Below are 13241 nucleotides of genomic sequence, written 5' to 3' on the forward strand. Positions count from 1 at the left end.
TGCAATGGTTAGATCTAACCATTCCACTCCTCTACTCCAGTCAGGTGAATTATGCTTTTAGCCTGCTTTCAGCCTTTTAAATACTTATTCAGACTGACACACTACAAAAATCTTCTGGTAACTGAAACGGACAGTTAAAGTGGTTTGGGGAATTTTAGATTTTATTGATAATACAGCCTCGCTTATTTTTGTCTGTCGCAAGCAATGTAGTTTCTGGAAGACAAAAGCTTTACAAATTACTTTGTTAAAAACTTTTCTCTAAAGCAATGAAATCCCTTCTAATGTAGGAGACAGGAGAAAGCCTGTCCCGTGACTAAAGAGAAACTGCGATTTGGACTCCTGGATTATGGCTGAGGAAAGTGAAATCTTTTTATTCACGACACTCCCGGATCTGCCCTCAGAACTGTTCCTACTTCATAAGGCCTTCCTACTCAAGCCTCGTCGCTGAAAGCTTTCGGGCTCGCGAACACCGGGTGAACGCCTAAATTCACCCTTCGCCCCGCCCCCAGCGTCGCAGCAGAGTCACTAAACGCAGAGATTGCTTCTGGCACTACCCAGGGGCGAACGTAGAGAAGAAGAGTCACCGGCTTGCGTGTGGCTAAACGCAGGTCAGCGGCTGGCGTCACTCAGCCCTCGCGCGCAAGCGTACTAAGAGCACGCTCCCCCCACCTTCCCGTGCACGCGCTCGGAGCCTGCAACTCTCGCGAGAGAAGCGAGATTTATTCCTACGTACCGGGCCGTGCTGCTTATGGCGGCGCTGGAGAGGGGGCGCTGAGCTGTTGGGGTGAGTACGACCTCAGTGTTAAAGTGGGGGTAGCAACGAGCCAGGTTAAAGACAGCTGAGGAGACTCAGGTTAACGGGAGGGACCTCTGAGTGTCAGAGTGGGCACTCCTAGAATTCCGGATGGAGGAGAGTTCAGTGTGAGTTCCTACTCCAGGCGTCCCTTTTTCACCCTGGCTTCAACCGTCTCGGCCTCAGGGCCGGCCGCGAAGCCTTAGTGAGGAGGTGAGGCCAGGGGGTGCGGGTAGCGGCGGTGTCGGTGTCGGTGTCGGTGACTGAAGTGGGGGGAGGGAGCGAAAATGGAAACTCCGACCGCAGCCAAGATGGAGGCAGAGGGTGCGGGGCTCGGGCGCGAAGGCTGCCGGGAGCTGTAGTCCGTCCTCTTCCCCCTCTGCGGCTTGGCGGGGGAAAGGGAACTACAAGTCCCGGCGGGAGGGGTGAGGGGGTGGTGGCGCGGTCCTTTGTGTGCAGCTGGAAGAGGCCGGGGAGAAGGGCCTGTTCTTTTTTTCGGGACCTTGTCTGTCTTGGCCGTCACTGGCTTTGGGGATACTACTACGACTACCAGAGCGCAGTGCGGCAGTGGCGCCTTCTTTGTGTGTGGGTTGAGACCCTGTTCCATCTAGGGAAAGTGCTGCGGGACACCTCTGTTCCCTCAGCCACATCTGACCCTAGCGCGGCGGAATTGACACCTTTACTCACATTCTCTTGTGGCTGGGTCTCCACACCTAACTGTCCTTTGGCATTTGAAAAAGGAGTCGGGCCCCGTTCTAGGCACGTGTCTCCCACCTTTCTGTCTGGGGTAAATGGCATGCGTTAGGAGAGTTCCGTGATGCCCTCCCTCCGTGGTGCAAGCGCTGGCCTACATTGTGCAATGAATGGCTTGGCTTTGTCATGTATCTATCTAGTGTGAGAGCCCCAGTCGGAGAGCAAATTAAATTGGAAGATTTGACCGTCGAACGTTTCAACCATACCCAATCTTAGTGCCCCGGTTCTTTTGCTTTAAAGAGTTAACCTTAGAAACACCTTTGTGGCTGGTCTCCAACCTGACTCACAGGTGAGCAGGGAGTACTCCTTAACACTTTCCACTGCAGAAAACATTCTGAACATTATTAAACCACTTAGTTTCCTTGTTCTGCAACTAAAATGAGCAAAAAGATAGTGCTGTTTAAGCAGTTGAGGAGGACGGGCAGAAAGGAACTAAGGATGTTTAAAGATTGTAGTTGAGTTTGGACATTATGTTAGGCTGATGTGAACTTCTAGTTCACAAAACTGCCAAGTTTGTTTTTCTTTTGTTTATTGGTTATAGCCTTAAACTGTGCAACCTAGGTTAGCCTTGAAATGGCTGGCTGTCTAGACTGCTTGCTTGCTCTAACCTACTTTTTAAAAAAATAAGTTCCAAATTATAGGGCATTAATTCAAGCTACCAAAATGCTCAGTCTGCCCTCCCCACCCCCTTTCTTTTCCTTTCCTTTTCTTTTTTTGAGATAGGGTCTTACTGTGTAGCCTTGTCTGGCCTCGAACTCCGTGGACCAGGCTGTCCTTGAAGTTACAGAGATCTGCTTGTCCCTGCCTCCCAAGTGCAGGATTAAAGGCATGTACTACTGCCATGCCTGTCGATCATCTTGATTTTTAGGTACTAGAAGGCAAACTCATTACTAAATTGACAGGCGATATAATTATTAATGTGGATAAGAAGCAGATTGTGTACATAAACAGCCACGAATATGTAAGTTATAAAATCTAGGCAGTAGTTACCTGTCCCTTCTTTAGTCCCATCACTACAGACCTAGCACTTCTGAGGCAGAGGCAGGCAGATCTCTGAGTTTAAGGCCAACTTAATCTGCAGAGCAAGTTCTAGGACAACCAGGGCCACATTGAGAAACCTTGTATCAAAATATTAAAAACCAAAAAGAACCTTGGATCTAATACTTGTCCTTGTTTCTTTTCCTCTTAGAACTGGAATGTAAAGAGCTGGTAGTAGTTTGGTTTTGCAGCTGCTCTGATGTTTACCATCACCATGAGTATTTATAGCAGCTGAGTGGAAAAGCAGAGTATTTGAAGCACAGACGATAGGTTTTCTTTTTTCATAAAAATAAGTTCTGACTTAAGTGTGACCTTTATAGGAATGATTGGAAGTTGTGGTAAGTTTCCAGCTAATGAAAACTATGAACTGCTTTCTTTTTCTTTCACACCCTCCCTTCAGTCATTCCATTTTTATGTAATGTAAACCTTAGTGGGTTTTTTGTTTGTTTGTTTGTTTGTTTGTTTGTTTTTCTTTCTTTCGTTTTTTGAGACAGGGTTTCTCTGTATAGCCCTGGCTGTCCTGGAACTCACTCTGTAGACCAGGCTGGCCTCGAACTCAGAAATCCGCCTGCCTCTGCCTCCGGAGTGCTGGGATTAAAGGCGTGAGCCACCACGCCCGGCTAAACCTTAGTTTTGACTTTTTTTGAAGTATAAAGTTTAGTGGTATTAACTACATCTCTATGAGGGCTGTACTTTTTTAAGCAAGGTAGGTGATAGTGGAAGTTCCTTTTGAATGATATATATTTTTTTTTCCATTTTTTATTAGGTATTTAGCTCATTTACATTTCCAATGCTATACCAAAAGTCCCCCATATCCACCCACCCCCACTCCCCTGCCCACCCACTTCCCCTTTTTGGCCCTGGTGTTCCCCTGTACTGGGGCATATAAAGTTTGCAAGTCCAATGGGCCTCTCTTTCCAGTGATGGCCGACTAGGCCATCTTTTGATATATATGCAGCTAGAGTCAAGAGCTCCGGGGTACTGGTTAGTTCATAATGTTGTTCCACCTATAGGGTTGCAGATCCCTTTAGCTCCTTGGCTACTTTCTCTAGCTCCTCCATTGGGAGCCTTATGATCCATCCTTTAGCTGACTGTGAGCATCCACTTCAGTGTTTGCTAGGCCCCGGCATAGTCTCACAAGAGACAGCTACATCTGGGTCCTTTCAATAAAATCTTGCTAGTGTATGCAATGGTGTCAGCGTTTGGATGCTGATTATGGGGTGGATCCCTGGATATGGCAGTCTCTACGAGGTCCATCCTTTCATCTCAGCTCCAAATATATATTTTTTTGAGTAAAATATTAACACTATGTTGCAAAATCAAGTTGAAATGTTGACATTTTGTAAGACACAAAGAATTGTGTTTTTTGAAGCTTTCTTTTCTGAAAACAAAGGGAGAATCATTTTGAGATCTTTGCCCAAACTGTTTAAGCAGTTGGGAAGCTTAGACAGGAGGATTTTTGAATTGGAAGCCATCCTGGGCTACATAGGGAGACCTTGTTTCACAACATGAAAAAATTCAGAATTTTATACAGTGGTTACAACTATAAAAATTTAGTTAGTGGCAATAATTTATGTGGTGAAACTGCTGTGACTTGTGGTGTTTTGGTTTTGAGTGTGTGTGTGTGTGTGTACACATATAACATACATATACATGTATACATGCTTTTCACGATAGGGTTTCTCTCTGTAGCTCTGTCTGTCCTGGAACTAGCTCTGTAGACCAGGCTGGCCTTATCAATCTCAGAGATCCTCCTGCCTGCACCACTACTGCCTGGCATAACTTTTGTTTTGTTTTGTTTTCCTTCTTGAATCTCATCATTCCAAGACAGAGGGTCTCACTGTAGACAAGTCTGGCCTCAATTCAGAGATCCACCTGACTCTATGTCTCCTGAGTGCTTGTCTTAAAGGTGTGTGCCACCACAACCAAGGCACTTGTTTTTAAATCCCTTTTACCCAAGCAGGATTTAGAAATCCCCTTTATCTTGCATTAGATGTTTTCCACTTGAATGTGGTAATAATAATTAAAAACAAACCAATACAAAACTTTAGAAATATTTAGTGTCTTTTAATGCTAAGGTACAGCATTAATACAAAGTTGACAATAAATGTCTCTGCTCTTTCCCAACATTGTACAGGTAAAATACCATTGGTTTAAAGCTACAGAAAATAAATTGCATTTCTGTTTGTCCAACTTGGTAATTACAAACTCCAGTAAGCAAGCAAGTCTTTGGTGGATATTGCCTCCTTTTATTAGTTGAAATCTTTGCCTAGTAAACTTACTGTTGCTTTAAAAGACATGTTTTTCCTTCTCAGTTGATGGCTTATTCTGCAGTGCTTTAGCCACTAAGCTAGGTGTGGCTATTAAACATTGAAAATGTAACTTGAGAACTGGGCATGGTGGTTCATGTCTTTGATCCCAGCAGCTAGGAGACCGGGGCAGATAGATCTCTGAGTTTGAGGCCAGCCTGCTCTACAAAGGAAATTGTAGGACTATACAGAGAAACCCTGCCCAAGTTGTGGGAGTGGGGAATAAGTTGAACTGAAATATATTGTAATTATAAAATAACACTAATTTCAAGGAATGATTTATTTGGTCAATTACATGTGTACATTAATTTTTATTTATTTTTATTTTTGTTTTTTTGAGACAGGGTTTTTCTGTTATAGCCCTGGCTGTCCTGGAACTCACTTTGTAGACCAGGCTGGCCTTGAACTCAAATCTGCCTGCCTCTGCCTCCCAAGTGCTGGGATCAAAGGCGTGCGTCACCATGACCAGCAGGAAAGTTTAAATTAGAAATGTAGGTATACAAGTGTATGTACTGGGAATATAGCTTAAAAGTTTGCTCAAAGTTCTGGGTTCAGTCCCCAGCCCAGCATAAAACTGAATATAGTGGCAAACCCAGCAATCCCAACTTCAGGGACAGTGTTAAAAGTTCAAGGTCATGTTCTACTACGTGGTGTCTCAAATTAGACCTAGCGTAGAGTAGGTTTTTGTTGGAAAATAATTTCTTTAGCTTCTCACCCTGTCTGTTGTGTTGAATAGCAGTTCCATGCTGATTCATACTTTTAAATGTCCCAAGTATCCAGATCTCTAACAGCCCAGCCCAGTTGTTACTACTGAATATATACAAAAGGATAGTTGCATCAATTTTTTAGTTCCCCTTAATAATGACTTGCATTTTTATTTTTTATTTTATTTACATATTTTGTTTAGTATTTCAAGACAGGTTTCTGTCCTGGAACCTGATCTGTAGACAAGGCTGGCCATGAACTCAGATCTGTCAACCTGGCAATTTATATTATTAGTTATCTAAAGTTTTTTTTGGGGGGGGGATTTGTTTGTTTGGGTGGGTGGTTGGTTGATTGGTTTGACATGGCTTCTCTGGAGCCTTGGCTGTCCTTGAACTGTAGGTCAGGCTGACCTCACTAAGATTTGTCTGCCTATGTCTCCTAAGTGCTAAGATTAAAGGAATGTACCACCATAGCCCAGCATTATCTAAAGTTTATCATTAATCTTAGTTTCACAAGACAATGCTCAGTAGTAGAGCATTTGCCTAGCATGAATGACATAGAGGGTTCAGTTCTCAGCACCACAAAACACACAAAGGAGGAAGAAAACAAAAAAGGTCAAAGAAAGCATAGTTTGTGTTTTTTAAAGTTCAGTGAAATTCTGGTAGTGGAGATTCTGACCAATTTGGTTGGGTCTTTGTTTTTCCTCTAAAAAGAAAGTACTTTTTGCTTTAACTCCTAAAGTAACACAATAATTGATAATTAGTGATACTCTTTACCTGTGGAACAGTGGGGGAAACAGTTGAGACTCTTCAATTGTTCTCTACTTTTTTTTTTTTTAAGATTTATTATGTATACAGCATTCTACCTGCTGTATGCCTGCATGCCAGAAGAGGGCACCAGACCAGACTTCATTTAGATGATTATGAGTCACCATGTGGTTGCTGGGAATTGAACTCAGGACCTCTCGAAGAGCAGCCAGTGCTCTTAACCTCTGAGCCATCTCTCCAGCCCAATTGTTCTCTATTTTTAAAGTGTCTGGCTTTAGAAGGAATAAAAGGAGATGCATTTGTTTTCAGACAGTTAAAGGAGTCAATACCACTTATGAATGTTATTTGGAGTAGCTAGCCAATTTTATATAAACTACAAGTTTTGAGACTTGATTTGGTTGAAAACCATTCAGTTACCTATAAAATCTACAAATAAGAAGACACTAATTCTTCTTCTCAATTGTGCTTAATATATATATTGCTAGGCCCCATTAGTATTCAAGATTGGCTCTGCAATATTCTCAGATTGTAGATTGTAGGAGTCTTTATTTCTTAGACAGTTATCAACATGTTGTGTCCTCCAGTTCAAATTTTAAAAACTCCTCCTCCTCTTCCTCCTTTTGTAAATAGACAATTTTTCTGTGTATCTGTGGCTGTCCTGGAACTCAATTTGTAGACCAGGCTGGCCTGGACTGCACAGAGATCTGCCTGTCTCTGCCTCTCCAGTGCTAGGATCAGAGGCATGGCTTCATTCCGCCCAGCCTTTGTTTTCTGAAACATGGTTACTCTACATAGGTGTGGAATTGTGGGCATGTCCTACCACATCTAGATCACCTTATAGTCACCCTGTTGCCCTAACTATTGTGTATTTGATTATGAGTATGCCAAGGTACAGGGGTCAAGTTATGGAAGTCAGAAGACAACTTTGGATTTTTTTCCTCTGTCTACTTTTACAGGGGTTCCCAGGGATTGAACTCAAGTTTTCAGCCTTGTGCACCAAGTAAATACCTTTATTCAATAAGCCATATTACTGGCTTGGCACCATTCTTGTTTTGTAATGTTTTTCAAATGAAAATATTATCTTTCAACTTGTTTACTATTTTTCTTTTCATACAAAACAGTTGCCAAATGTAATGTGCACCTGTATTCCTAGCATCTTGGGAGGTGAGATTGTGGGAAAATTCCCTGGGGACAAGAATTCAAGACCAGCCTAGGCAACATAGGAAAAACCTCATCTAAAATAATACTCGTTTTTACATTTATTTTCTTTGTACTTGAATTTATCAGTGTGCAGGTACACAATTGTGTAGGTTGCAGAGGACAGCTTGCTAAGTCAGCTCTCTCCCACCACGTGGGTCCTGGGAATCTTGGTGGAAAAGTCTTTACATGCTGAACCATTTCATTCAGTGGCTTGTAACAATTTTCTATTGCATTTTATTTTGTGTGTATATGTGTGGGCACATATACATATATGTGCATGTGCCCTGGTAGTCTGTCAGAACACAGACTGCAGGAGCGCCTTCTCTCTCATAATCTGGTTCCACTGCACCTGTCTCAGTAGCTTTCTTCCCACTGTTACCGACCCTCTCTTCTATCCAGGCTGACCTAGTCAGTTCCTCTGAAATACACCACACTTGTCATTGTCCATCCATGCCAGAGGTCTTGACTTGAAGCAAGACTTAAAAAAGTAAAAAATTCCATGAGAGTCCATGCTTTTAATTCCATCACTCAGGAGGCAGAGGCAGGTCGATCCCTGAGTTTGAGGCCAGCTTGGTCTACAGAATTCCAAGACAGCTGGGTCTACAAAGAGATACAGTGTCTTGCACTTCCTCCCCCCAAAAATGCCACGAGGGACAACAAGATGGCACAGTGGGTAAAGGAATTGAGTTCACTACTAGCAACCTAAGGTGACTTCCAAAAAACCATCTTGACATCCATGCACACAGGCCATGGTTTTTAAGGAGAAATCACATAATGCTACAGTGTTCCTATTTTCAAAGAACTTAATATTTTGTAGTTGTTCAGGCTTGTCTTAGTGATCTTTATGCGCAGGATACTTAGTTGTTTATTTACTCTTAGTTTTCCAGGTTCTGTTCAGATTCCCTCTTAGTTGTGTGTGTTCGCTGCATTACTTTGCTGCTAGTATACTGGTGAAAGGAGTGTGCCTACTGATGTAGTGTGTTAGCTAGGTGGTTAGCCTACCTAGCAACTGAATTTTGTGTTCTGTATTCTACTTTTCTCCAGTGTAGCTTTTCTGATCTAGATCTAGATTGCATACTTCAATGGGGAGTTTGTTTTCAATAAAGCCTAACACACAGATGTCTGTAAGATGCTTGTGCTAGCTGGATATCATAACTTTGCAGGTGATGAAGAGATTAGCAGGACTTTGGGATAATTTGGGGTCTTTGCAGAGGATGTAGGCCATCCTCACTTGAGCACTCAAGAGTGAACAGTTTCAAGTACTTGCATCACTGGATCCTTCCACTCTCTGACCCTGGTTCTCTAATAGCTAACTTTTGTCTTTGTCTCTATCTCCAGTATGAAGTGTAACAGAACAGACTTTACCACCTGAAACTGCTGCTTCAAGTTCAGATCAGGCAAGGAACAGACCCGCAACAACCAACAACACCAAAGAAGAGTACACAAGTTGAAGACACAACACTTGATCTGAAACAAGAAGTTTGTGCCTACTCAACAGCTTTGAAAGAGCACTTCCCAACGCTGCTAGTAGTCTTTGTTTTCTTCAGTGCTGTACTGTGAGATTGCCCGGTGCAGCAGCAGTTGTATTCTTTATTAGCTTGGTAGATCATTTCCTCTCGCTCTCCTTTTTTTTTTCTTTTTTTCTTTTTCTTTTTTTTTTCTTTTTTTAAATACTAGCAACTTTCATCCTTTGGAACTTGTGCTGAAAAAAGAAGAGTCAGCAAATACTACTGAAAGTGCAATATTTGATTATCACTGCGAGGTAGGTTTGAATTTTCATTGGTTAATCTATGAGCTGAACATGGTAGTATATGCATGGGTGGTTTGCATGCTTACTGTATTGCTTGTTAGGTATCGCTAGTGCCAGAAGAGTATGTATGGTAGTGAATAAAGTGTTCACAAATGTACATTTAGAATATTTTAACACAAAATATTACTGTTAAATATGAACTAAAAGAGAAGGTTCTCGGTGCTAAGAGTATAAGGAACAGGAGGCATCTGGACAAAGCAATACTTTGTCAGGAGGAAAGGGTCTTCTCTAGAGTACAGAAGCAATAGTTCTCAGATTCTCTAGGAGGCTTGAGAGCACAGGACTGTAGTGAGCAATTGAGTTATACACAGGCTAGAGAATACAGTTTTTATGGGTTGTCTTGAGTAACTGGACAGAGAAGCTTTTGGGAGCTAAGTTCTGAAAGTTAGAGTATATTAGCTCTGTTCTGTATGAATGGGAGCTATTGGATGGTTATTAGAAGTTATGGACTTTTTCAAAGGGAAGATGGCTTGATTCATTGAAGATGAGAAAATCTACTGAAAGAGTAGACAGTTAAGACAAAGGCTGGTGAGCAGGCAGAAGTGGGGTTCTAATGGTAAAAGGATCTTGTAACAGGTTCGATGTGAAGCTAAGCCTAGGGAGAAAACAGCCTTAGTCCATCGAGTTGTCCAAACTAGAAAGACCGTTTGTCATTCACTAAAAGAAGTTTGTGTCAGAGCTTGTTGAAATGGGGACCTCTTTTCAGTTTGAAATCAGAAGTCAAAGACTGCTAGTATGGTATATTAGTTATCTGAGGGAATTAGAGTTATAAAGAGCGATTTTTTTTTCTTTTTAGTTTTCTAAAATAGTCTTTGAATGGAGAACGGAATCAGAATCATTGGGTTATAGGTAATAAAGGAAATACTATGAAGAGAACATTAAAGAAGAGCAACACAAACACATAGGAAAGGAACACAAAGGAAGATGATTTCAAAAGGTTGACAGCGGTTTAAAAATGTTGCAGATGAAATTTAATGAAAATGGAAACAGTTTGTCTTACTCATTTCAAGAAGCACTCAGGTCTGTTGTGGAGGAGCACTTTCTTTTGATTTTATTTTTTTGTGTATGAGTATGTGCCTGAGTGTATATTTGTGCACCATGTGCTGGCAGGATCCTTCAGAGGCTAGAAGAGGCATTGAATTTCCTGGAACTTGAGTTACAGATGGTAGTGAAGTACCATGTGAGTGCTGGGAACTGAAGCTTGGTCCTTAGCAAGACCAGCAAGTGCTCTTAGCTACCCATGTCATTTCTTTTCCTTCCTTCCTTTTAGACAAGGGTTTCTCTATCTAGCTTTGGTTGTCCTGAAACTTTGTCTCTAGACCAGGCTAGCCTCAAACTCAGGGATCCACCTGCCTTTGCCTACCAAGTGCTGGGATGAAAGGTTTGTGCCACCACTCCTTGGCTCTCATTTTGTTTCCTATTTTCTTTTCTTTTTTTCTTTCTTTCTTTTCTTTTTTTTTAAGATTTATTTATTTATTTAGTATATGTAGGTACACTGTAGCTGTCCTCAGACACTCCAGAAGAGGGAGTCATGGTTGTGAGCGACCATGTGGTTGCTGGGATTTGAACTCCTGACCTTCGGAAGAGCAGTCGGGTGCTCTCACCCACTGAGCCATCTCACCAGCCCCTTTCTTTTTAAAAAAAAAAAAAAAAAAAAGGTTTTTTTTTTTTCTTTATGTATATGAGTACACTGTAGCTGTCTTCAAATGCACTAGATGAGGTCATTACAGATGGTTGTAAACCACCATGTGGCTGCTGGGAGTTGAACTCAGGACTTCTGGAAGAGTAGTCAGTGCTCTTAACCTCCTGGAACTCACTTTGTAGACCAGGCTGGCCTCGAACTCAGAAATCTGCCTGCCTCTGCCTCCCAAGTGCTGGGATTAAAGGCATGCACCACCACTGCCCGGCAATGATAACTATTCTTAGTGATAAATTTATCTCCAGAACCAATTTTATGATAATTGTTCTAGCATATCTTGTGTCTTTTTCTTCTTCGTCTGAGTAAGTTTAGGCTATTCCTTCTTTTGGGCTAGATGGAGATGCCTACCACAAACTAAAGCTGCTTATAAGCTAAAGGAAGAGACTGGGGAGAAATGTGTGCTTCTAGTCTCAATTTCTTGGTGGGCTGAGAGGCAGGACTTGAGCCCACAACTTGAAGACAGTATGGGTAACAGCAAGACTGTATCTTAAGGATGCTAGATGGTTGTGTGAAAGTTTTCCATATTTATTTCACAGATATGAATTACAGAGATGGATATAGAGTAAAAATTTCATTTGCTACAGCTTGATCTAATCTTTGTATTCTGAATATTGCTGTATGAACAGTTTTCAGTATATAAGATGAATATACCCTGTGTACTCCTAACTTCTGAAAAGTGGGTTATATGCACATAGTTGTAAACCATACAATTGAAGTAGAAGATCTTGACTCTAAGGCCAGAGATCTAATGTTGTGATTGTAAAGTTGTAAAATGCTTAAATGAAAGAAGTTTCCTATTAAGGAAGCATTGGTAATGTAATAGAATCCCTGAGTGGTGTTAGTTTGTTTTCATTTTTAGGTTAGCATACAAAGAAGCAATGGGTTTCATTATTCATTTCTATTCATTTCCATTCATATACGTGGTTATAGTTTGGAAACCCTAGTTTTAAAGGGGAATACACACACACATACGTGTGTGTGTGTGTGTGTGTAAAATTTATACAAGTAGTACATAGATGAGAATGTGTAAATATAGAGGGATAGGGAGAAACAAAAGGCTTGGGAAGAGATTTAGTGGCTTGAGAAAGTACACATGAATTAGTTTGAGTCATTTAATTAAAACAGTTTAAAGATGACAAAATAAAAATGTAGAAAATCCTAGGGGGTTGTTTGTTTTTCTGAAGGTAATTTTTATTTTCGAGTTTATAGCAGTAGTATCGAGAGAAAACTGAAGCTTTTAATGGGTGACAGGATAACTTGCTAACTATAAGGGACATGGCAATAACATAAATGGAGACCCATGTTCTAAAACTAAAGGCACTGTTCCCAAAGTCAGGGTAGGAACCAATGAATTTAACAGACTGGTTTTTAGGAAGGTCTCCAGGTATATGTTCCAGATTCTGTTGTGCCCTGTTTTTGTCTTTTGGTTTTTTGTTTTGTTTTGAATCTTTTTTTTTTAAGTTTTATTTATTTTATGTGTATACACTGTAGCTGTCTTAATGTACACCAGAAGAGGGCATCAGGTCCCATTACAAATGGTTGTGAGCCCCACCATGTGGTTGCTGGGAATTGAACTCAGGACCTCTGGAAGAGCAGTCAGTGCTCTTACCTGCTGAGCCACCTCTCCAGCCTGTGCCCTGTTTTTCTTAAAGCTCTAATAATAAGCAGTTATACTAAGTAGATACTTTTTTTTTCATATAGAGGCATGTTTTTAATTGATAACTCACTCTCTTCATACAATACTGCACAAGTTAAGGATGTATTAACAATTCTATTTAAGATACAAACTCATCAATATTCATATAAAACTTAGTTGGTACATCTTGGTGGTAGGTACTTTAGTAAATAGCAGGAATATTAATTAAACTCAGCTGTATGAGACTCGATCTTCCACAAAAGAATTCCCATGTTACTTAAGATATCCAACCCAAGTCAATCAAGACCACTTAAAGAAAAACTTGAGATCCAGGTATGGGTAGCACATGCCTCAGAAAGTTGAAGCAAGAGGATTGTGCATTCAGGGCTGGCCTGTAGTAGTATACAGCAAAACCATGGCTCAAAAAAAACTGGTAATAAAAACATTTTTAAAAATTAAGCAGTTTCAGCCAGGCGAGGTGGCACACGCCTTTAATCCCAGCACTCGGGAGGCAGAGGCAGGCGGATTTCT

General features: G+C 41.3%; 1 protein-coding gene across 7 annotated transcripts in view; it reads left to right on the forward strand.

The window, feature by feature from the left end:
- The first annotated feature begins 545 nt into the window (after nucleotides 1-545).
- The window catches only part of Csde1 (cold shock domain containing E1, RNA binding), a 37756-nt gene continuing 25060 nt past the window's right edge, over nucleotides 546-13241 (forward strand). For 3 of the 7 annotated variants that reach the window (NM_144901.4, NM_001161854.2, NM_001310693.1), the window contains exons 1-2: nucleotides 661-784; nucleotides 8904-9327. The gene's annotated coding sequence lies outside the window, so the exon portion shown is untranslated. The other 4 variants (XM_006501397.1, XM_006501398.2, XM_017319550.2 and 1 more) reach the window with 3 other exon arrangements.

The sequence above is a fragment of the Mus musculus genome, chromosome 3 (assembly GCF_000001635.26).
Source record: "Mus musculus strain C57BL/6J chromosome 3, GRCm38.p6 C57BL/6J".
NCBI classification, from domain to species: domain Eukaryota; kingdom Metazoa; phylum Chordata; class Mammalia; order Rodentia; family Muridae; genus Mus; species Mus musculus.